This window comes from Rhinopithecus bieti, unplaced genomic scaffold (assembly GCF_001698545.2).
Source record: "Rhinopithecus bieti isolate Rb0 unplaced genomic scaffold, ASM169854v2 scaffold_9899, whole genome shotgun sequence".
Taxonomy (NCBI): domain Eukaryota; kingdom Metazoa; phylum Chordata; class Mammalia; order Primates; family Cercopithecidae; genus Rhinopithecus; species Rhinopithecus bieti.
The window spans coordinates 3,917,151-3,939,811 of NW_016806979.1; the positions used below are offsets into that span (position 1 = coordinate 3,917,151).

At 56.8% G+C, this 22,661-nt stretch overlaps 1 protein-coding gene across 16 annotated transcripts in view; it reads left to right on the forward strand.

Annotated features, from left to right (window-relative positions):
• Nucleotides 1–22,661, forward strand: part of RBFOX3 (RNA binding fox-1 homolog 3) — a 546,061-nt gene that overhangs the window by 449,664 nt on the left and 73,736 nt on the right. The gene's annotated exons all lie outside the window — the stretch shown is intronic.

Sequence of the window (22,661 nt, forward strand, 5' to 3'; positions counted from 1 at the left end):
GGGAAGCCCGAGGGGAGGGGGCGGGGGTTCTCGGCGTCCGGGTCACTTTGGGGAACTTCGCGCCGGGCCGCGGGTGACTCGAGACGGGGAGCCGGGCATCCTCCCCGGAAGCGTCGGGAAAGCCGGGGCGCGCGGAGGCGGCGGCGGGGCGCCGAGCTCTCTGCTGCAGCGCAGACCGCGCGCCGGGCCTCCGGGGAGGCGGGGGAGGCGGGCCACCCGCTTGGCGAGGGAGGCCCCAGGAGCTCTGGCCGCGGAGGGGGCTGGGGCTAGACTTTTGCAATCTTGGGGACTGCGCAGGAAGCTCCGGCTGGCGAGTTGGGGATGGGTGGGGGCAGGAAAGTCGGCGACTCTGAGCCCCCAGATACCCAGGATGCCCCGTGGGGAGGTGCGCACAGAGCATCAGCAGCCGCCTGCCTGCCGACCGGTTGGGGCGTGGGGGGAGGGGACGGGGGTCCTGCGCTGCCATCCAATGCGGAATTAGTGCAGTCCCAGGCCTGCACTGGGGACAGAGGGGGACTCCCTCGTCTCCCCCAGGCCCCTCGGCCTCTGTGGCCCGTAGTTCCCGGCGCCAGCCTGGCCTGGGCTTCAGTGCCCTGGCCTCACCCACCGTGGTTGCCCACACCTCTAGGCCTGCCCTTCCCTCCTGGCGCTGTGGCGTCTGCCTTGTTTTCGGTTCCCACCCTCACCCTCTGCTTGGGCCTGCAGGGGTGGGGGCGGCTGCTGGAGGAGCCTGGTGGGATTGTGAGTGCTTCAGGCTGCATCCTGGGGCCTGCCCGGCCCAGTGAGAGGGGTTCCCATAGGACCCGTTCTGCACCCTGTGTTGGGGTCTTCCAGACTGGAGAGGGAGGGTACAGGGTGCCCACCCCAAGGAACCTGGCCAGGCCAAGAGTCTCCATGAAGATAGCTCCCCACCCCCACCTCCATGCACACGTTGAAGGAGGGATGGAGAAGAGTGAGAGACAGAGAGAGAGAGAGAGAGAGAGAGTGTGTGTGTGTGTGTGTGTCTTGGAGACGATGAGAGACTCAAGGGGTCTGGACCTTTGGGTGAGGGGTTCTTACCCGTTTGTGAACCTTGGGCCCTCCAAGGAGCTATAGAAGAAGGAGAAGGTGATTTAAGGAGGAGCAATGGACAGAGAAGGCAAAGATGGGACCTTCCGAGCTGGCCCAGGGCACCTAGCCCCTGGGCACTTGGGTCAGCCCATTACAAGGGCCCATACATCAGGGACCGCCAAACATAGCAGCTGCAGAGGGACAGGGGGACTGTGCAGAGCACAGGTCAGGAGCAGAGGCTGGTGCAGGAGCAGAGGGTGGCTGGCAGTAGCCTGCAGCCCAGGGCCCTTGACCTTTGGTGCCACCTTCCCAGGACCACCTGTGACATCTGGGGACTCCTGGACACAGCCCAGGAGCCACTGGGGAGCCCCCAGACTGACAGGCAGGAAGTCATCCAATCCTAGGCCATGGCCATCGCCCCAAATTCCCAGTTGACGCTGAATCACAGGGAGTCAGGATAGGCTTCCCAAGGTCAGGTTCCCAGTCCCTCCCGGTTTTCTGTGAGCATAGGACTGACTTGGGAATCTCTGGGGTGCCCAGGTGAGGTTATTAGAGCAGATATGCCCTACACCCACCCAGGCGCGGCAGGAATGTCCCAGGCAGCAGGAAGTGCAGCTTTGGGTTCTGCAGGTAGTGTAGGATTTAGAGTAAGGGTTCTGGCCTGGAGACCAATCTATGCTTTATTGATTCTGTTGTCTTAGTTACTTCACCACTCTGAACCTCAGTGTCTTCCTTGGATGACATAATCCTCACAGGCTGAATGTGAGGACTGAGTTAGGATGAAGTAGAGGCAAGCCTCCGAAAAATGGCAGCCACACATTTGGTGCTGTCTTGATGGAGTTAGACCAGTGCTCATAGTTGGGGTGAGTCCACCAACATGACCCACGGGGAAGGCACCCCGATTTCTCCAGGGCTAGGTGAATGCATCCCTGACCTGTGGCGTTTGGAGCTTTCTGTAGGGGCAGTGGGAAGGCAAAAAGACATCCAAGGAACCACAGCCATCCTGAGTTGTCCCTGGGAAAGCCAGAGCCTGCCGTTACACCAGGCTTGGAACATTCCCTTTCCTTCCCTCGCCCGCGGCTGTTCTGCTGGGGTGGTTAGCCATGTGTCTCAGTGGACTTCGGAAAGGTCTAGAATGCAGCCATTTCCTGGCTTTTTGTGGGTGTATGTTTTTACGGGAGCACACACAGCTGGGGCGGTCCAGAACCGTTACGAAACAAATAACAACATTTAGTTTGGGACCCCGCTTATCCCAGACTACCTTTGGAATGAGCCAGAGCCCGGAGGTAGAGGCCGCAGGAGGAGGGGCCTGGGGCTATACCCGGTCAGGCCTCTGGAAATGAGAGCTGGCGATGCTCCAGCCTCCCAGGTGGGGGCTGCAGGTCCTCTGCGTGAGTGAGTGTTGGCGCCATATGTAGGCTGTATATTCAATCTCAACAGCACATTTGATAACAAGAGCGGGAGCAAAAGACGTGAAATCAAGCAAGACAGGAGACGTAGTTTGAGGCGCATTAAAATGCAGCATTTAAACAGGCACGCTTTCTAAGCCTGTAGTCTTTCAAACTGGAAATTACCAACTAAAACCTCACCCAGCGGAATTCCGTTCTCCGGAAGCAGTAGCCTTTTCCTGCTGCCTTGGGTTGGACCCCAGGTAGGCTGGGGATGGGGTGTGTCCGTCCTGAGACCCAACAGTTCTGTGATGAATTAGAGGCACTTCTTGTTGGTCCCTCTGTCTTCTCAGCCCCTTTTCCAGCACCATTGGTGATATTTCTGAGTTCTGACCATCCCAGGATGATGTCGGATCATCTGACACCAGGAGAACTCCAGCTGTGCTTTGGGCTCTGGTGTTTGTTAAGAGTTCATGAGGGGTGACCCTGGGCCGCACTCACTTCATGCCCTTTGAAGCTTTCCTGCCCACTCAGCCCACCTCCAGGAGCCCCACTTAGAGGCCAGCCTAGCTCCCTGCAGGGCAGCCCGGTGCCATGGTCCCCCCACACCTGACCCCTCCTAGGAGTCCTGAAGCTTTTGTTGCTGGTGCATTGTGGCCAGTGAGGAGGGTTGGAGCTGATACTGGTCACCTTTCAGGGCAAGAAGGAGCTCATCTGAAAATCTAGACCATTAGTAGGACTCCCTGGGAGGCCCTGGCCTGGGATCCGGTGGAGCAAGTTTTAGAGGATAGGAGGAAAAAACCCCAAGCTCGAAAAATGGGATTTTGTCACGGTAATTACTTTATTATTAAACTGCAGTGTCCTATAAAAGAGAATCTTATTCTATCCGATTGCATGCCAGTAAACGGCTATGGGGGAGAGGGCTGTGAGTGCCTTAAAGTATTGTAAGGGGAGGGGAGGGGGCTGGCGGGGGGAGAGGGACCAGCCCTAAGAGGACCTGGGGCCTTCCCGGGGTTGTGCGTCGTGAATTCTGTTGCTTTTGCTCTCCATGTGTGCTCAATCAAGGTGAAATCACAGATCGTCTCCCTTGCCGAGGTAAACATCACCAGGCACCGGAAGCTTCCGTGGAGGATGCAGCGTTTCCGTGCAGCTTCACGGTGCCCAGCAATTGCTTCTTGGAGTTGTTGATAGCAGAGCACGTTCCCTCCGGTTGTGGAACCCAAAGGCTCCGCCGAGGGGCCGGGGGATTCTAGGGTCTGTTTTGAGATTCGTTAGAAGGCACTGTTCTTATTAATAATCATTCTCTCTTCCCTCTAAGGTAGCGAGGCCGCTAATCACAGGCATTTTTAATCAGGATTAATTACTGTGGCAGACGTAGCACCGCCCTTGCACCTTGCGTTTAGTCTCTGTTCCCTGGGCTGTTGGTGCCTCCCCTGTTGACTTGGTGGAATTCCAGGAACCCCGTCTGAGACAGGCTGGCTTGCGGGTCGGCATGGGTGGCTAGAGAGTATCCCACCGCTGGCCAGTGAGGGGAGGAGGGCACTGAACAGCAGCTCGTGCACCCGTGGCAACATCCTTTGCTGCCCAGGTCTAGACTGCTGGCTGCAGCCACATCCGAAAAATTGTCCTGTTCACTGGAGAATTTAACCAGACAAGTAGTTGAGGTCAGGTGATGTTTATTCTGAATAAACCCACGCAGTGGCCCTGTGCCCTCACTCTCTGGGAAGGATTCGGAGAAGAGGATGGCCCTCAGTCCTCGTTTTGAGCCGCGTATCCGTACAGGTGAGACCTCTTCACCCTGATGTCGTTTGGTTACTGAAGTAGCTCGGTTACATTTGTGGGTTCTTCCCCAGTTTCATTCCTTGGTAGCTGACGTGTGTTCTGGAATCTGCTGAGGGTGTGGACAAGCACGTTATCAGTTGGAGAAACCGAGGCACAGGGAGGTTAGGTAACATACTACCTCAGGAAGCTGCTGAGAAGCAGAAACTGGATTCCAGCCCAGGCAGCCAGATTCCAGAACTGGGGCTTGAGTCCATGTTGCTTTCTCCTGAACAACGAAGATTCGGAAGTTCTGGTTCTTTTCCAACCACTTTTCTTGGCCATGTGCAAAAGAAAACATGCATTATCTGGAGGCTTCTCGAGGCTTAAGCTCTTTCTTGGCTTTCCTGTGGGTCTTTAGCCTGAGCTCCCCTGAACCCTGACACCAGCGATGTTAGGAGACTCGTTTGGGTTCAGAAAAGCAGAAGGCTCCAGTCTCGGAAACCTCCACACGGTGTCTTGTTCAGTGGGTTGAGTGGGTTTCTCTGAGCAGGGAGCTCTGGCTGGCTGGACACAGGAGAGGCATGGCTGGTGGATGTGGCTGGGGGAAGGAGCCTGTAGGAGCTGGGCAGTGATGGCTGAGGAGAAAACTCTGGCCCCGGGCACCAGTGGAGGCTGCTCAGTGGAGGAGCGGTGGGTGGCTCACTCTGGAGACCAGGCAGGGCATGTGGGCTGTGTGGAGCCAGCAGCCTCAGACCTCCAACTTCCCTGGGGGTCGTCTCTGCTCAGAGACTGGGCCTCCTCCCAACATGGACAGATGTGTGTGTCTCGGGGGCTGGAGAGGGCCGGGGCCAGGGATGCTCCAGGCAATGGGGAGCAGCTAACTCTGCGCTTGACAGGGTGGTAGGATTTTTCAGTTCCCTTAAAGAGGCTGCAAAACCTCATCTGGACCACTGAGCAGACTAAGGTTTGAATCATGTACCAGTTCCCAGCAATCACTAGTAAAATCTCCCCCACCCCTGCCCATGGAGGGTCTAAGTACTGGGTCCACCTGCACCCAGGCTCTGGGATGGACATGGAGAGAATGCCCATCCTGACCTGTCCCACCTGAGGACCCGGGCTTGGTGGGCAGCATGGGTGTGCCAGTGTGCCCCCCGGCTGTCCAGCTGGTACAGGCCAGAGGAGCAGGTTTGGCTCGCAGAAGGGGGTAAGCTGATGGCCATTTGGCATGCTGGGAGGTTAGCAGAGGGCAGGGGAGAACGCTGCAGCCATGCAATGAATGTGCCTCCGGCCTCTCCTCTCCAGCCTGGCACAGCGGGTGTCTGCTGCCTGCTAGACCTGCGGGGCAGACGCTGAGCCACACAACTTGGGAAGCAAAAAAGGCTGCCGTCCTTGGAGGAGGTGGAGGCCAAGATATCCCAGCCCACGTGCCCTTCTGTCTCCTGTCCTCTGGTCCTGGGGACACAACCCAAAGGTGGCTTAAAGCAGAATATCAGGTTCCAAGGGTGGGGAGAGGACGGGGGTGAGAGGAGGAGGCCAGCGGTGGCCTTGGGCCAGCTCTGGGGAGGTGCTTGCAATCCCTGGCACCCAGCTCAGCCCAGGCTAGGCCCATGTGGCACCTGGACCAGGACAGACAGTCCCATGGGCAGGCATCCAGAGGGAGGTCTGGAGCTCCTGGCGGTGTGGGACCCAGGGGGCATCATGGGGTCAGCGGGGACCGGAGGAGGCCAGTGGATTTCAACTCGGTCTGGGACAGCAGCTGGGACCTCTGTGAAGGAGCTTGCAGGTCACCGTCTGTCTCTTCTCTTGGCTTCCTTCTCTGGAGCACCTGTCTCGGAGCTTCCTAACTGGCCTTAACCCTTTTTCTTCCACCTTCATGATCAGCTGTGCCCCCAGAATTTTCCATGCTTTTAATCTTCTCTCTCTTCACCTTTTTCTTCCTTCCCTGCATCATTTCTCTCCTCTTTGCCACAGTCATTTTTTTTTCTCTGCTTCTCTCCTTCAGGGAGAGCCACCCCTACTTCCTCCTGGAAGATTCCAGCCCCTCTTCGTCCTCCAGGCTCTAACTAGGCCCCCAGGCAACCCCCTCCAGGCAACTCATCCACCAAGCAGTGATGTGGCTTGTCAGGGGCTGTGCGTATCGTGCAAATCGCATTACTTAAAACCAGCGGGACTGACTCCGACTTCTTGTGTCACCAGCACAGCTGGAACATGGCCTTTGGTTTCACAGTCCCTCCGGGGCAGCGAGTTCAGCTCTGGAAGGAGACCCAGTTGGGGCCGGGGGGCTTGGGCCTGGACAGGAAGCCTGGGACTGCTCTGCTGAGCTGCCGGGCTCATGCCATGGACCCTGCTTGGAGGGTGCTGGGGGCTCTGGTGCCAGCAAGTCCAGCTCCAACTCTGGGCAGTGGGTCCCTTACCAGCTCAACAGAGATGGGCCTGACAGCCACAGAAGGGCAATGGAGCAAGTCTTGTCTCTGCTGGGCCCAGACCTCTGTGGGGCAGGCAGGGTCTTTGTATCCAAGGACCATGCCCTCACCCTGGGGTTCCTGTGCAGTTCAGGCAATCGACAGAAGAGGAGAAGGCAAAGAGGTGGGGCGTCACCGTCTCCAGAGGACGCCCTTCTGCAAATTCCTCCTGGAGCTGCCGTTTGGGCCAAGCACCGCAGTAGGCCCTGAGTTTAGAGTCGGGAGTAAAGGACCCTGTCCTGCCCTTCCTGGGGTTCACAGACACAACCACAGAAATTGTTCCCCAGGGCAACAAGCACGTCTCCCCAGCACTGGCTGTGAGGGTGTGTCCGAGCCCCCAGGTGGTCAGAGAGAGTAGGGAGACCACCAGCCGTCTTGCCCTTCCAGCCAGGGCATCTGTGTCTAGGCCTTAGGCAGGGTTTTACATCTTCTCTCCAGAGAGCTTTTGGGGGTGCAGAGGGTACTGCACCCCACAGCTCGGACCTGCCGCCCACCACCAATCCAGGCCTTCTGAACAGCCTCTTAATCACCCTCAGAGGCGCCACCCCAAGAGCCGGCAGCTCGGGCGTGCCCAGCGTCTGAGTTGTGGTGAGTCAGCTTCAAGCATCTGACCCTTGGGAGCTCGTCCAGGGAGCATTGGGGAGCCAGGGCAGCGGGGCAGGAGAGGGGTGGTCTAGGCGGTGTGTCTGCCAGGCCTTGGACCGCCTGCAGGCAGGAAGGAGGCTGCTTCATCACACTCCAGTGGGCAGCACGCCCGCAGGAGAGGACCCCAGTCACCCCACCGTCGGCCAGCGCCCACACCGGGAGATCGTGGGAGAGTGACTCCATGCCAGCCTTGGGAGTGGTCGTAGGTCCCTGTCCATCTGAAGCCGTTATGACAGGGACTCCAGAGGAAGGGGATGGGTGGGGTAGTCTGCTGTTCTGGGCCCTTCCAGTGACCAGCCTGGTCACCTAGCGTGAGCCCCCGTCCCTGGAGCCTCAGTTTCCTTATGTGAAAGAGGAGGGATGCCAGTTGGGAAATGACAGGTGCTCAGGGTCAGGGACCCCACGCTGCCCAAGCGCTGTTCAGCCATGTGTCCTTTGGCCATCGCCAGGTGTGCCCACCTGCATATCAGACCCCCATGAGTCGCCGCTGCCCTGGCAGAGTTATGTGGGTGGGGAAGGGAGATCGAGTGTGGCTGAAGAGGCAGATAGACTTGCCAGGTATGGAGGGAAAGGAAGGAAGAGGCAGGAGGGGTTGGGGAGTGCCTGGGCGGTGACGGAGAGGGGCTGAGGAGGCCCTGAGGTGAGGCCTGCAAGCAGGGGAAGGAGGAACCGTTCCGGGCAGAGGCCACTGTGGATGAAAGTGCATTTTGCTGGGATTCGTGGCTGTCACCCTTCTAGGGGATGCTCAGCTCTCCTGTGCCCAGGTCGTCTGCTCCTAGGCCTCAGTCTCCCTAAGACAGATGTCACCTGCTCCTCACTGTGCCGGGTCCTGTGCTAAGGGGGGCAAGTGTGTTGTGTGTGTGTCAGTGTATGTGTGCGTATGAATGACTGCATTGTGTGCATGTGTCTGTGTGTGTGTGTGTAAGTGCAAGCGAGTGTACATTGTGTGCACGTGCGTGTGTGAGTGGTTGTGTGCATTGTGTGTCAGTGCATGTGAGCAACTGCATTGTGGACGTGTGTCAGCTGCGTGATTGCAATGTGTGCATGTGGCATATGTGAGTGCATGTGGCGTGTGGCATTGTGTGTGTCAGTGTGTGTGAGTGCATGTGTGTGTGTCTGAGTGTGTGAGTGCATGGTGGACGTGTGTCTCTGTGCGTGTGTCTGTGTGTGTGTGTGTGACTGCATTGTGTGTCTGTGTGCATGTGCGGCTGCATTGTGTGTGTGTGTGGCATGAGATTGAGTGCATGTGAGTGTGCAATGTGTGTGTGGGGGGGGGAACTGACCATAGGGTAAGGCAGAGGACAGCTACCTGATAGTGAACACTTCATCCCTGCCCCAGGAAACCTTCTACCAGGTGTTTTCACCCTGGAGGTTTCCTTGGTCCCCACCACGAGGCCAGGGGAGAGGTCTTGTTCTCCCCATTTGGGGCTGAGATGCTCGCCGCTTGCCTCTGCGTCTCCTGGTGTAGCTGAGCAGATGGGACTTCAGAAGGAACTAGGACCAACAAATTCAGGGGAACCAAAAGGAAACAGAAGATCCAGTGACCCTGGGGTCAAGGGTAACTAAGATGTCGCTGACACCTCCACCCCCCACCCCCAGCAGGGCTCCACTTCAGCACGTGGCGTGTGCAAAGCTCTGCGTTCAGCACGGGGAGAGGGTCTCAGGAAGACCCATGGAGAGTCCATTCCAATAGGTGGATGATATAAAAAAAATGAGGCCATCTCCAGCTGCATGGTGAGGCACTGTGGGAGAAGGCCTGGGGTAAAATCAGGGAAGTCTGAGATCCAGGGGTGGCGCCAGCTCACTATTTTCCTCCCAGGCCCCCTGCCGTATCACCCAGTGAGCAGACGGGATGGGGTCAGAGCCACCCAGACCTGCTGGCGCATCCAGTGCTGTGCTGTCACTGCCAAGCCACTGTGTGTTTCGGAAAGTTGACCAGGAAGATCAGCTAAAGGCATCAGGGACATGTAACTGGGATCTTAGCTGACCATCTTCAAAAGTCTGCAGGTGGGGCCCTTAGAGATAGTAGGCCCTTCCCACCAGGCAGCACAGGGCTAGCAGGACTGGAGGGTGGGATGGCAGCGGGAAGATGACCTTCAAGGACGTCTCCAGTGCTAATGCCTTTAGCGTCGGCTGTCTCTTGAGGTGTAAGTTCCCTGTCACCAAAGGAATTCAGCAGAGGCTGGCTGGCTCTCTGAGAGGCTCCAAAACAATGCTGTCCAATAGAAGTACAGTGTTTGCCACAGGAAGGTTTGCATTTTCTAGTAGCCATTATTTATTTATTCATTCATTCATTCATTCATTCATTCAGTTATTTTTGAGACAGAGTCTCGCTCTGTCGTCCAGGCTGGACTACAATGGTGCAATCTCGGCTCACTGCAACCTCCGCCTCCTGGGTTCAAGCAATTCTCGTGCCTCAGCCTCCCAAGTAGCTGGGATTACAGGCGAACGCCACCACACCCGGCTAATTTCTTGTACTTTTAGTAGAGATAGGGTTTCACCATATTGGCCAGGCTGGTGTCAAACTCCTGACCTTAGGTTATCTGCCCACCTCGGCCTCCCAGAGTGTTGGAATTACAGGCATGAGCCACCTCACCCGTCTAGTAGCCATTTTTAAAAGGTGAAAAGAAACAGATGAGATGAATTTCAGTCGTACATTTTGTTTAACCCAGCATACCTCAAATCTTATCCCCCAGGATAATCGGGATGAGATAAACTATTAGAGATCGTGAACATTCTTGTGTCTGTGCTGTCTTTGAAATTGGGTGTACATTTTACACAAACAGAACATCTCTGTTCAGACGAGCCACATTTCCAGGACCCATGGTCACATGGGTCTCATGATTAATGTACTGGCAGATCTAGAACATTCTTTCCTGATGGACACAGCAACTGTAGAGATTCCATACTCCCTCTGGTCCTGCAGTAAGGAGAGCCAGCTAGAAGCACAGACCCTCCGGCTCCCCAAGCCTCCTCCCTTGGAATTGCCATCAGATGGAAGCCCAGGGAGTCACACTGATCTAGAACATGAGGAGCGCCAGGGGGACGTGGAGGGGGTGGCCTCGAAGAAACTCCCGTGGCCACAGGCCTCAGACCAGACTCAGACCAGTCCCCTCCCAGCTCCTGCCCCAGGCAACAGCAGGCTGTGTCTGTGACAGTTTTCACGAACTACCTATGGCAAAGTGGGCAAAATCAGAATAATGTAGTCATGGTTTTCATAAAGATAAAGACGTTCACTTTTTCTGTTGAAATGCCCATTTTTGTGATAGTGATGTCTGCTGTTCATTTTTTAAATGTCCTTATTTGGGAAAATAAAAGGTTGGCAATTCTTTTTTTTTTTTTTTTTTTTTTGAGACGGACTCTCACTCTGTCACTTAAGCTGGTGTACGGTGCTGTAACGTTGGCTCACTGCAACCTCCACCTCCCGGGTTCAGGCGATTCTCGTGCCTCAGTAGCTGGGATTACAGCCTTACAGCCGAGTAGCTGGGATTACAGGCGTGTGTCACCACCCCTGGCTAATTTTTATATTTTTCGTAGAGATGGGATTTCACCATATTGGCCAGGCTGGTCTCAAACTCCTGACCTCAAGTAATCCGCCTGCCTCAGCCACCCAAAGTGCTGGGATTACAGGCGTGAGCCACCATGCCCAGCCAAAGGTTGGCAATTCTAATGGATCTCCCCCCTCCCCCACCCTTTTTGAATTAAATATTACAGCTGAGTGCGGTGGTTCACACCTGTAATCCCAGCACTTTGGGAGGCTGAGTTGGGAGGATCACTTGAGCCCAAGAGTTTGAGACCAGCCTGGGCAACGTGGCAAGACTTTCTACTTTTTTTTTTTTTTTAGTTTATAAAAAAATTAATTAAATGTTAGTAATTAGTGTGATTCAAAAGTCTGGAAACCAGAGATCTAGCTCAGGGGTCTGTGGAACAAATCTGTCCCACTGTCTGCTTTTATTTTTTAAAAGTTTTGTTGGAACACAGCCTTGCTCATTTGTTTACGTGTTGTCTGTGGCAGCTTTTGCCGGGCAACAGCAGAAATGAGCAGTTGCAGCAGAGACCATATGCCTGGCAAAGCTCTAAATATTTGCTCTCTGGCCCCTCATAGAAAACGTTGGCCAATCTCTGGCCTACACCAGCCCCGTCCGCAGATGCCAGCGTGATGGAGCCACGGGCGATGTTAAGTTTTCTAATAGGCGCATCTGCAAAAGTAAAAGGAAGCAGAGGAAATTCATGCTCATGACGTGTTTTGTGTAACCCAGTCCAAACTGTTTTCATTGCAACATTTAATCAGTATACACATGATTGAGATATTTGGCATTCTCTTTTCATGCTGAATCTTCAAAATCCACTGTGTAATTTTCACTCACACCCCACCTCAGTTGCTCAACAGCCACGTGGGGCCAGTGGCTGCTGAAGTGGACAGCTCAGATCTAGAAGGAATAAGGCTTATCTCCATCGGAGACCTAGGCAGGTGTCTCAGGAGCGGGGCTCTGCCCTCCGTGTTTGGGGTCCGGACCTGTGGCAGTGGATCTGTGAGCAGGACCATCCACACGGAGGCGGCAGTTTACATGGAAAGACGCAGGGTTGAGTGGGTTCCCGGGGGTTCCTGGAGCACCTGGTATGCGGGGTACAAGGGAGTGAGTGTTTCAGGCTCCAGGCTGAGAAATTTTGACTTTTCCCAGTAGGCAATAGGGAGCCACAGAAGGTCTTTGAGCAGGGAGTGACAGGATCGGATTTACACGTAAGGAAAGTTCATCTGGGGTGGAAAAGGAGGGGCTGGAAAGCTAGAGACGGGGGATGGCCGGAACAGGGTGTGGGCAGGGGTGGCAGTAGGGACAGAGTAGGGTGAATGGGGAAGCTTTAGCAGGAGAGGTGTACCTGGGAGGCCTAACGGACAGACCACGGGGGGTCCTTGTAGAACAGCTGGTTTCTGGCTTCAGGATGGTGCAGATGGATGGTGGATGGAATACTCGGGCCTGCACTGACCAGGCCTTGCCCCCAGCCCTCAAGAGCCCCCAGGCCCTGGTTCCTGGGAAGAGAAAAGACCTTCCCTCCCCTGGTCCTGGAGCCTTCCCTCAGGCTCCAGGCTGGGCTGCAGGCCCCTGGCAGGGGACTCTCAGGTCCGGCTCCTTTATCTCCCCTCTGACCCGTTTGGCTGGACTGGAGCTGGTTCCCCAGCCAGACGTGAAGACCTGGCCTTCCTGGAAGCTTGACACCGTTAACCTGTTATTTTCCATAAACATCTGGCCTGAGCCCTGCTGCAGCCAAGGCAGCTCCTTCCGGACCCTGCCCTTCCTTCCCCTTCCTTCCCTCCTTCCTCCTTCCTCCCCTTCTTCCTCCTCCCTTCCTGCCTGCCTTCCTCCTCCTTTCCTTTCTTCTCTCCTTTCTTCCTCCCTCCCTTCCCTCCTTCTTTCCTCCCACTTTTCCTCCATTTTACTCTTCCTTTCTCCTTCTTTCTTTTCCTTCCTTCCTTCTCTTCTTCCTTCTTTCCTCTCCTCATTTCCTTTCCTTTTAATGATTTGTATCTGTGGGCTTTACATATCATAAAATTTACTTTCATGAAGTGTACAGTTTCATGGTGTTCAATATATTCTCAGCATTGTGCAGCCGTCACCACTTCTAGTTCCTGAATATTTTCACCATCTTAACAAGAACGCCACGTCCAGCGGCAGCCGCTTCCCGTTCTCCCTGCCCAGCCTCTGCCAGCCTCCCAGCCCACCCGTGTGTGGCCTTCCCACCCGGCTGGGAATTTGCCTTTGGGGTCTGCTTCATGCCACGGGACCACACCAGGTGGGGTCCTCAGTGCCGCCTTGTGTTTCTCAAGGGCTGTAGTGTGCTGGGTACCATGGTGGGAGCACATGGACTCTGCACTTAGGGCTTGCAGCCCTAGGGGAGGCAGACGGGGTCCTGGGTCCTGGGTGGGGTGTGATCTTAGCTGGCTATTAGAGGGGCCCTGTGGGAGCAGTTTGCTGGCCTGTCCTACCTGCAGTGGGTGAAGGAGCAGGGGAGGAGGAGAGGGACCGCTCACCGCACAGCCCAGGGGGTGGTCCCAGCCCTTCCCCTGTATGGAATCCTCACTGCTACCCCAGCATCTGAGTTCAGGATGCCTAGGGTGTGTGAAAAAGAAAAACCCAGCCCCTCCAGTGAAACCCAGGTTGCCGACTGCCCTGGGCCCAAGCAGAGGTGGGCACCCCGCTGCCTGTCTGAATCGGGGCTGTGAGTGCTGCCTTTGTCCCTCTTACAGGTCCCAAGTAGAAAATGACACCAGGATTCGCACGGTCCCCTTATGGATCCGCCCTTTGCAGCTGGGCTCTTTCCTGGGAACTGAGCTCGACCAGGGGGCCATTTGGAAGGTCCCCCACTTAGCGGCAGGTGTGGCAAGACCCTGCATCCGTGTTTGGGGTACTGGTTGTTTCCAAGGGTGGCAGGCATGTATCACGGCCGCGTGTCTGGGGCCGCGGCTGCATTGCTACAGATCTGGTACCGTGAGTACCAAGTGGGCTCTCTGCCCTACCTGCATGCATCTGCAGTGCCTTTGTGACCCAGGGCCAGGCGAGGGTGCACTCGGTGTGTAAGCCCAGCGGGAGGACAGGGTGAGCCAGGAGGATGAACCAGCAAATGGGCCACGTTCCCAAACACACTGGCTGACAGAGGAGACCACAGCTCTGTGTCTGCTGGGCCACCCGCAGAGAGGCCACAGCCCTGGCCTGTCCAAGGGCCTTCCCACCTCAGTGCATTCATCAGCAGACGTGGACAAGCAGGCCAGGCCGCCCACGCTTGCTCAGTGACCCCTCTCCCCTCAGAGCCTGTTTCCTCATGGGCCAGTGGGGGTGAGGACACCTCCTGGCTGGCAGGGTCGGGGGGCCGCAAGACATAGGGCGGCTGTGGGGTCAGCCCCCATGGGCACAGGCCTCTTCTGTTCTCTCAGGCTATGGATCTATGACATCAGGAAAAGAAATTGCTAAGATAAGGTCACAAAATGTATAGTTTATCTTGATTATTTTCATTTGGTCAGTTCCCAATTTAAACCCATACTGAGGCAGGTGCCATGCAATTGTGCTATTCATGAGTTGGTGGGGGGGTTTATTTTAATTAAGGGTTGGAAGTATGTTTTGGAGGCCCTGGTTGCGGGGTCCCTGCCTGGTGGGGGGCCCACCCCCGGCGAACCGCGCCTGCCTCTTCAGGGCCTTGCCGGTCAGGAGTCAGGCTGCAGCGTGGTCAGGGGCCTCAGGGATGGACCTCCCGATGGAGGGTTGGGGCATCAGGGCCCTCTGGGCTCCTTAGCCCCTGAGCTGGCCCCACTGTTTCAGGACCCCGTAAATATAGCGCCGACCACCCTCCCCAATTGCCCACCCCTCACCCAGCCCTGGGGCTGGGGTCCAGCCAGGGACCCCCACTGCCCCCCACTCTGTGGTTGGAGGTGAAGGGAAAGGCTTTTACCTGGGGAAGGCCCATCTATGTCTTGCTCCCTCCTCGGAAATCCGTGGAGCCTTCGGAGGCTCTGTGCTGCCCCTGGATGAGTCCTGGATGAACTCGGAGAAGATCCACATCCCCAGAGAGGCAGCTTCCAGGGTCCCTGGGGCACCTCCAGGCCCTGTGCTCTGGCTCCAGGGTGCCCTGGACCCCAGGTAGGGCCAGGGTTGAAGGGGCCCCAGGGCAGCTGGCAGGGAGAATTTAGAGCAAGAAATCTAGACAGGGGTGGCGGGACTGCAGGGGATCCACCAGGTACCCTCCCTCTGGGGGGACAGGCAGACTGTAACGGGGGCTGTGAGTGAGCCCAGGGTGAGAGACAGACCAGAAGACAGGCTTGAGTGCCTGGTTCCCTCATCTGTAAATTGGAGTCCTCACCCCCGCCAAGCCTGTGATGGCCAGGATAGGACTCCATGACCCATGGGAGGCTGCTGGGGGATCATGCGGCCCCACAAAAGCCAAGGTTTCATGGACCCACAGCCCTCAAATCAGGCCTCCTTGGAGGATGCTTAATAGGAAAGTAGAGCCTGATAGAGACCCCAGAGGGAGGGGAAGAAGGGGTCCCCCAGAGCCTGATGGAGACCCTGAGGAGAAAACAAGGGAAGAGGGGGCCCAGCACTCCCCGAGCCTGGCACTGTGCCTGGCACTGTACCTGGGCTTGTTCCTGGCCATGTGCCTGACACTGTGTCTGGAAGTCTCTGACTTGAGCCTCCAGCAGCCCCAGGATATGATCGATCTTCCCATTTTACAGAAGAGAAAAACTGCGGCCGAGTGGCTGAGAAGGTTGCCCTTGTGAGCGCATCTGTGGTGGGGGTGGAGTGCCCACCTTGCCAGGGGTCTTGAGAGAGCTGGGCTCTCTGGATTTCCTCGTGGTCCCTTGTTTGAGGCTGTCTCTAGGCCCCCAGAGCCATGGCCACTGGTCTCTTCCCCTTCTTAGTTTTTAATAGCTTTATTGAGGTGTAATTTGCATACTGTAAAATTCAGTCTTTGGAAAGTGCAATTCAATGACTTTTAAGAAAATCACAGTTGTGCAACCATCCCAGAAACCGATTTTGAATTTCCATCACCCAAAAAGTTTAGTGGCAACTTCCCTTTGTTTGGATTCTCCCACTGAGCCCAGCCTGGCCTCCACACTCTGACCTGGCTTGGGCCAGCCCTGGCAGGAGGGGTGGGTGGGTCTGAGTGGCCTGGGGGCTTCCCTCGGCCAGGTGGGTGGTGAGGGCCAAGGGCCTGCATCCCCACCTGTGCGTATTCGTAGGGACTGGGCTCCTCCCCCGGACCTCAGTGCTGGGGTGTTGGGCCTTCGCCTTCCCTGAGGCTCTGCCCTCCCTCGGGACCCTACCGAAGCCCCCTCAATTCCCTTCCCCCATCTCGGCTCCCCGTGGGTGGCTCCTGGACTCCCCTTCATCTGTGGCTGAGGGCTGAGCCTACTTAATTCTTTTGATCTTGGTTCAGACGTCAGCCCCTCCGGCCATTCCCATTGCTGCATGGCTCAGTCTCGGCTGCCTGAGTTGGAGCCCGGGGCGGCCACAGCTCCTGGAGGGCTCCCCACAACTGCCCTGGCCTCCTTTCCTGAGCATAGCTCCTGCCGAGGCTCCCCTCCCACGGGAAGCTGCGCTGGGGGGTGCAGGAGGGAAAGGAGCCCCTCCTACACTGGTGTTTGCCTGGAATTACACCCTCCAGTTTGTCTGGAGCCAAGGTTCGCCCTCACCTGCCCAGGGTGGGCATGGGCCAAGTCCAGGTTTGTATCCATCTGTCGTACCTGGTTCCAATCACCTCTGACGTACGCTGGGTACAGATCTGTGCAACATCTCACTCCAGCTCCCTGGGCCTCAGTTTTCCTCTGTGTAAACCCAGGGCCTGTGGGCACATCCCTCCCCAGCCAGTGCATGCGGGTGCCATGCAGGGCCTTGGCTCACAGCGTCCTCAGCAAGCCTGCTGCATGTTACCAGCTCCCAGACCTGCTGTGGCAGAATGCCCACAATTTCAGGGCGTCTTATGGTATCTGCTGCTGCCCTGCCCTCCTTTGGGATGATCCAGGTAGGCACGGGGCCCTCAAACCAGGACTCAGCCCCTAATGATCCTGTGACCTGGCCTAACTTCTGGAAGCTTCCAGAACCTGGCAGTGGAGCATGTCCTGGACATGGACCCCAAGCCCTTGTGCAGGTCTGAAGATTGTCTCTGAGGCACCTGTGGAAGGAGCCAGGGACCCTGGCCAGTGAAGCCAGAATTTCTCCAGGGGGCCCCAGAGCCAGAAAACGGGAGAGCACTAAGAATGGGATTTAAAAGTTCATCCCGTCACCCGCCGGGATGGCTGGCATGGAGGAATCGGGATGTGCACCTGCCAGCTCTGCCCAGGGGCCCCCGCCACCTGTCCCCCGGAGGGATGGGACCCCACTGTGCCCTCCTGCAGCCTCCCCAGGCACCCCCTCCCCCCAGGCGTTCCCAGCTCAGTCTAAAATGAGAACCAAAGGAAATGAGGAGCCAGTACTTCATTTGTGAGCTGCATTGTGTTGGGGGCTCTTAATTAGACCTAATTAGACTAATTAACTTTCAAATGAGAAACTCGGATTTTTTTTCTCCTCCCTCCCTCTTTCTCTTCACTCCCCTTTCAGAAGATGACACAAGGATAAATATTTGAATGGCTCACCGCAGCCTGGGAGGTGGAAGCCAGCCCAGAGGGCTGCGCAGGAAGGCGCTGGAGGGCAGAGGACATCAGCCCGTGCCTCCCGCCTCCCGTCCCTCCCCCCTGCTCCCCATGCCTCCCGCTCCCACCCTTCCTGTTAGGTGTGGCCCAGCTGCGTTTGTTCAGGGGCCATGTCAGAGGCTCCTTCCTCCTGGCTCTAGAAAGATGAGCGTGTGGTCAGGTCTTTCCTTAGCAGATGTTGTTCTGAGGGTTCATTTTCTTCCCAGCACTAAGGGTGGAAAGATGAGTGAAACGTTGGGTCCGTTGGGTGATTCTGGTGCAGGGAGAAGAGGGATGAGGGAAGTTAAGGGTGAGCTCTGCCCACTAGGGGCCGCTGCATTTTCTGCAGCTTGACTCTCCCTGGCCCTCCCAACCTGCTGCCTAGGCACATGGGAAGACCAGCTCCTGGGGCATCAGGGCAGCTACCACCCAGGTGAGGCTCCCAGGAGGGCGCCTGGACCCCCAGCCTTCCCACTTGGGACCTCCGCTGCCCTCACCAAGAGAAGGGCTCACCTCCATGAACCAAGGAGTGCATGCACTTTTGTTTTGCTCCGCCATACTATGGCCTGACGCTGGGCCTCCCACCAAGGGCCAGTGGCACCGTTTTCATTGGCAAAGTTGGCCATGCACCAAGGCACCCAAGGTGTTAATTATGTAACACCTCCCCTCGAGACTGAAGGGGTGAAGTCCCGCCCACCCCCAGGAGAGTCTCTCACCAGGCAGCAGAGCCCCTGTCCTGCACCCAAGCTGTGGACTCCACAGCCAAGGACAGTCCAGCCCCGTGTCTTGGGGGTCTTCAGGGTTAAGTGGGACGACCCCACGAGCTCAGCACGGTGCTGCCCACGGGAAGTCCTCAGCCTGTTGGCTTCTCCCAGCTGCTCACTACGCCCTAACCTTGGGCTCCTGCGGAGCGGCTGTACTTTTCTGCCCAGGCGCTGCCGCCACCGCCCCTGCCAAGTGGAGACCCTGGGGTGCAGCCATGCCCGCCCCTCCCGGAGGCCTGTGATCTCTGGGATCTTCTTGGCCCATTCTTTCCCTCCCCCATCCCAAACCTTGAGCTTCCCCATGTCGCCCTTTCCCGAACCCTGGCACAGAAGGATTCCTGGAGCCAACACCTCCAGCTTCCATATTCATTTCTCCGCTGCCTCTCTCTGAGCTGCAGGGTGGAGATGGGCCTGCCTGCAGAGGAAAGCAGGAAGCTGCTTCTGCTGATATTCTAGAATGTGCTGTATGGTCAGGCTGCGGGGCAGGGGCCACAGTCCACCCTCCCGGACACCAGCTCCCTCCAAGTGGCCGCAGCCTGTTTGCGTGGGTCAGCAGAACAGTTCAGGAGGCCTGGGCTGGGTGGGCTCCAGCAGGCCTGTCTGGACACCATCTGGCCCAGAGACACCCATAGCACCTGGGCAAGGAAGAGCTGAACACAGGAGACCTGTTCTGCATCTGGCGGTCCCAGGTGCAGGGGAATGCTAGGGTCCCAGGTGCCTGAAGAAGGTGGGGCACCCTGTTGGCAAAGCTTCTGCATCAGCCAGGAGGGAAGCAGGCGGGGTGCAGGTGGGTGGGGGGCATCCCTCTGGGCCTTCCCCACCCAGGCAGCTCTGCACCCAGTGCTGGGTGGGCAGGGCGAGGAAAGCACCAGGCTGGCCCAGGTGGCAGCAACCTTCCTGGTTCCCATCCTGCCCTCCAGCTCTGGGACTTCCCTGACTTTTTATGTTGCCAGGGTTTCTGGGGAGAATGTTCTCCTGAATGACAGGATCTCTGCAAACCAGAGGGGTCTGGGGTAGCGTCAGAAGGACATTCGGATGCCCCGGCCTTTCCACTCTGCCCCACTGCAGCCCCACTGCAGCCTGAAGAGCATCCCTGGAGCCGTGTTTTTGGCTTGTTCTCAGTTCCCCCAAAGGCTTGGGGTCTACACCTCCGTTCTTGACATCTTCAGAACACTGAGGCCGTGAGGCCCCGGGCCTGCGGCTTTCCCCAGGCGGGGCAGGAGCGGTTGCCCCCTCTGTGAGACTTGGTGTTCAGCCGGGTGTGCTGCCCGGCCCCAAGGAAGGAGCTGGCCCAGGTCAGAGAGGGACCTCGCTGGGGTCCTGGGGCCGGGTGCTCCCAGGTGAGATGGGGGAGCGGTGGCCACACCCTGGCCAGAAGTTGCTTTTCTCCCCCAGCTTGAACCATTCTGTGTCAGGTTGGCAGTGAGGTGGGCACAGTTTTGGTCCCGCCGTCACCCTCTCTCCCCCAGACAGCCCTGGCGTGCCTGTGCTCAGGAGCACCTGAGAGCTGCGTGTCACAGACCTCGGTCTCCTCCATGACTTTGTCCCTCTCCAGGTGGCACTGGAGGATGTTCTGAAAACTGCAGTTTGAGAACCGCTTGATCAGAAGCCGTGCCACTGGCTTTTTCCATTCCAGCACCTACTTCCCCAAGCCCTGAGCTGTCCTCTGCCCCTCCCTGTTCTCCCAGCCCTGCTCTCTCCGCCGTCCCCTCCTTCACCTGCCACGGGAGACCCCCACCCCCGCCCGCACCACCCACAACACCCGAGGGCTTTGTTAGCACAACTCAGTTCAAATGTCTGATTAGTCCTTAGGAGATCGAGGGGTCAATTTTCCACAGCTCCTTCCTCTCCATTTAACTAATTTAACTGCACGATTGTTACAAATTTCATTTTATTATAGCCCCGCTTCTCAGTCCAATTGAATTACTAAAATCTCATTTTCTCAGAAGTGCTGAATATGTAATTAGAGGAAAAATTATGCTCTGCCTGCCTATTAGGATGGCTCCATGCATGTGGGCTCCATGTGACGTGTGATAGCCACACTGGCGTCCTCCGTGTGGTGGGCCTGGCTGGAGACAGGCGAGAGGCAGGGCTGGGCGTGGCACTCTACTCGCCAGGCTGTGGGGCCTTGTCCGACGTCTCACCTTGCAGGGTGCGCCCCGTGCTCTGTCGGGGAATGAAAACGTGTGTGCAGGCAGCCCCACAACTGCAAGAGGGGAACACCACATTAACTCCCAGATTACAAATTAAACAATGTCTGTGGGCCCTTGTAATTAAAGGGAAATTCAATTCCCTTCTAATGCCCCATTATGTCTGGCTCTGCAAGGTAAAGCTGGGATTGTACCGCTCGGTTAATGGGACCAGATGTTACAAGGAGCATGACCATGACCCTGAGATTTGGCCTCCTTTTTCTGGCTCCCAGTTCTCAGCAGGGGCAGCTGGGGGTGGAAGGCTGTGAGCGTTTTTGTAATATGTCTAGTCCTGAATTTCCTCCCATCCCTGTCCCCCAAAAGTCCCGCTGGGGCCTCAGAGGCTCCTTTGACTGTTGTGGGTTGATTGTGGCAGGAGGCTCTGGTCCCCACAGAGTGTGGGTGTGGCCAGGCGCGGTGGCTCACGCCTGTAATCCCAGCACTTTGGTAGGCTGAGGCAGGTGGATCAAGAGGTCGGGAGTTTGAGACCAGCCTGGCCAACATGGTGAAACCCCCTCTCCACTAAAAATACAAAAATTAGCCAGGAGTGATGGTGCGCGCCTGTAATCCCATCTACTCAGGAGGCTGAGGCAGGAGAATCACTTGAACCCGGGAGGCGGAGTTTGCAGTGAGCCAAGATCACGCCACTGCACTCCAGCCTGGGCAACAGAGTGAGACCCTGTCTCTCTCACACACACACACACACACACACACACACACATACACACAAATAGAAGAGCCACGACCGGAAGAGCAAGGGCACTTCAACCACCAGCTGCAGGAACAGGCAGGCCAGCTTCGGGACCTCCACACACCCCGAGGGGCTTGGGTTGCAGGAGGACGCATTGTATCTAAAAGGTGAGGTCACTCCCTGGAGCAGCATCCCCAGCTGGTCTGCGGAGACAGACGTGATGGGATCGAGGCGTGTGCCGGAGCCATGCGGTGCTTCTAAGCCTCCACGAAGGGTTCATTGGCAACAGAGGATGGGCTTCATGGGGCCTTTCAGTGTCCTTCCTCCAACCTGGCCTGTCCCCTGGGCTCTGTGAACATCTGTGCTTCTTGCCTCTGTGACTTGACTTGTGCTGGCCTCTTCCTTGGCTCGCTCACTCTTGTGCATCCTTCAAGGCTCCAGCTGAGCCATCTCCTCCAGGAAGCCTCCCCTGAGTGCCTCAGGGTGGATGACCCCACCATAGTCAGGCTTCGTTTTCTGTCCTGCTACAGATTATCTGCAGAGGGGCTGTAGTGTTTCACCTCCAAATTCCTGGAGTTCAAGAACCACATAGACATCATCCTTGCCTGGGTGTTGCTAGCAGTTAGCACTGTGTCCAGCCCACGAGATTTTTTTTTTTTTTTTTGAGATGGAGTCTCGCTCTTATTGCCTAGGCTGGAGTGCAATGGTGCAATCTCAGCTCATTGCAACCTCTGCCTCCTGGGTTCAAGTGGTTCTCTCAGCCTCCCAAGTAGTTGGGATTACAGGTGTATGTCACCATGCCTGGCTAATATTTGTATTTCTAGTAGAGACAAGGTTTCACCATGTTGGCCAGGCTGGTCTCGAACTCCTGACCTCAAATGATCTACCCACTTTGGCCTCCCCAAGGGCTAGAATTACAGGCATGAGCCACTACGCTTGCCAAGCTGTTTATTAAAAAAAAAAATGAATGAGTGAATGAATGAATGAGGGAGTCCCAAGTCCTGCTGTCCCCTCTCAGAGTTTTCTGGCCCAAGAGTTTGAGAGTGGGCATGTGGGATGTGGGGGTGCCCTGGAAGCCCAGGCCTGCTCCAGGGTGAGTTCGGGATGGATATACGGCAGGAGGGACAGCTGCAGACTTGTGACTGCCCCACATACCCGGGGACCGCCCAGCTCTTAGAACTTAGGCCTTGGCCTTATAGGTAGTTGAGACCGTGGCCAGAGACCATGTTGGGTCTGTCGTGCTCTGCCCTGCAGCTTGAGGTAAGAGGACACTGCCAGGCTGTCTGCTGCACACTCACATGCTCACACCTTACACCAGTGCCTGCATGGCCCCCAGGTCCACCCCTTGGGTGCAGGGAAATGTTGCGGTCGTAGGCGTCAGCCCTAGCTCCAGGCTACCTGCATTGCCCCACGTCCGGGAGGGCATCATGCATCACACATGGATTTTTCCTCCCGACCTGGAGCTGTGTCTGCGTTCCCTAATCCCCAGCTTCATCTACTCACGGATCTGAGGGGAGTCCCCCAGGGCTGGAGCTAGACAGTCACTTACTACTCA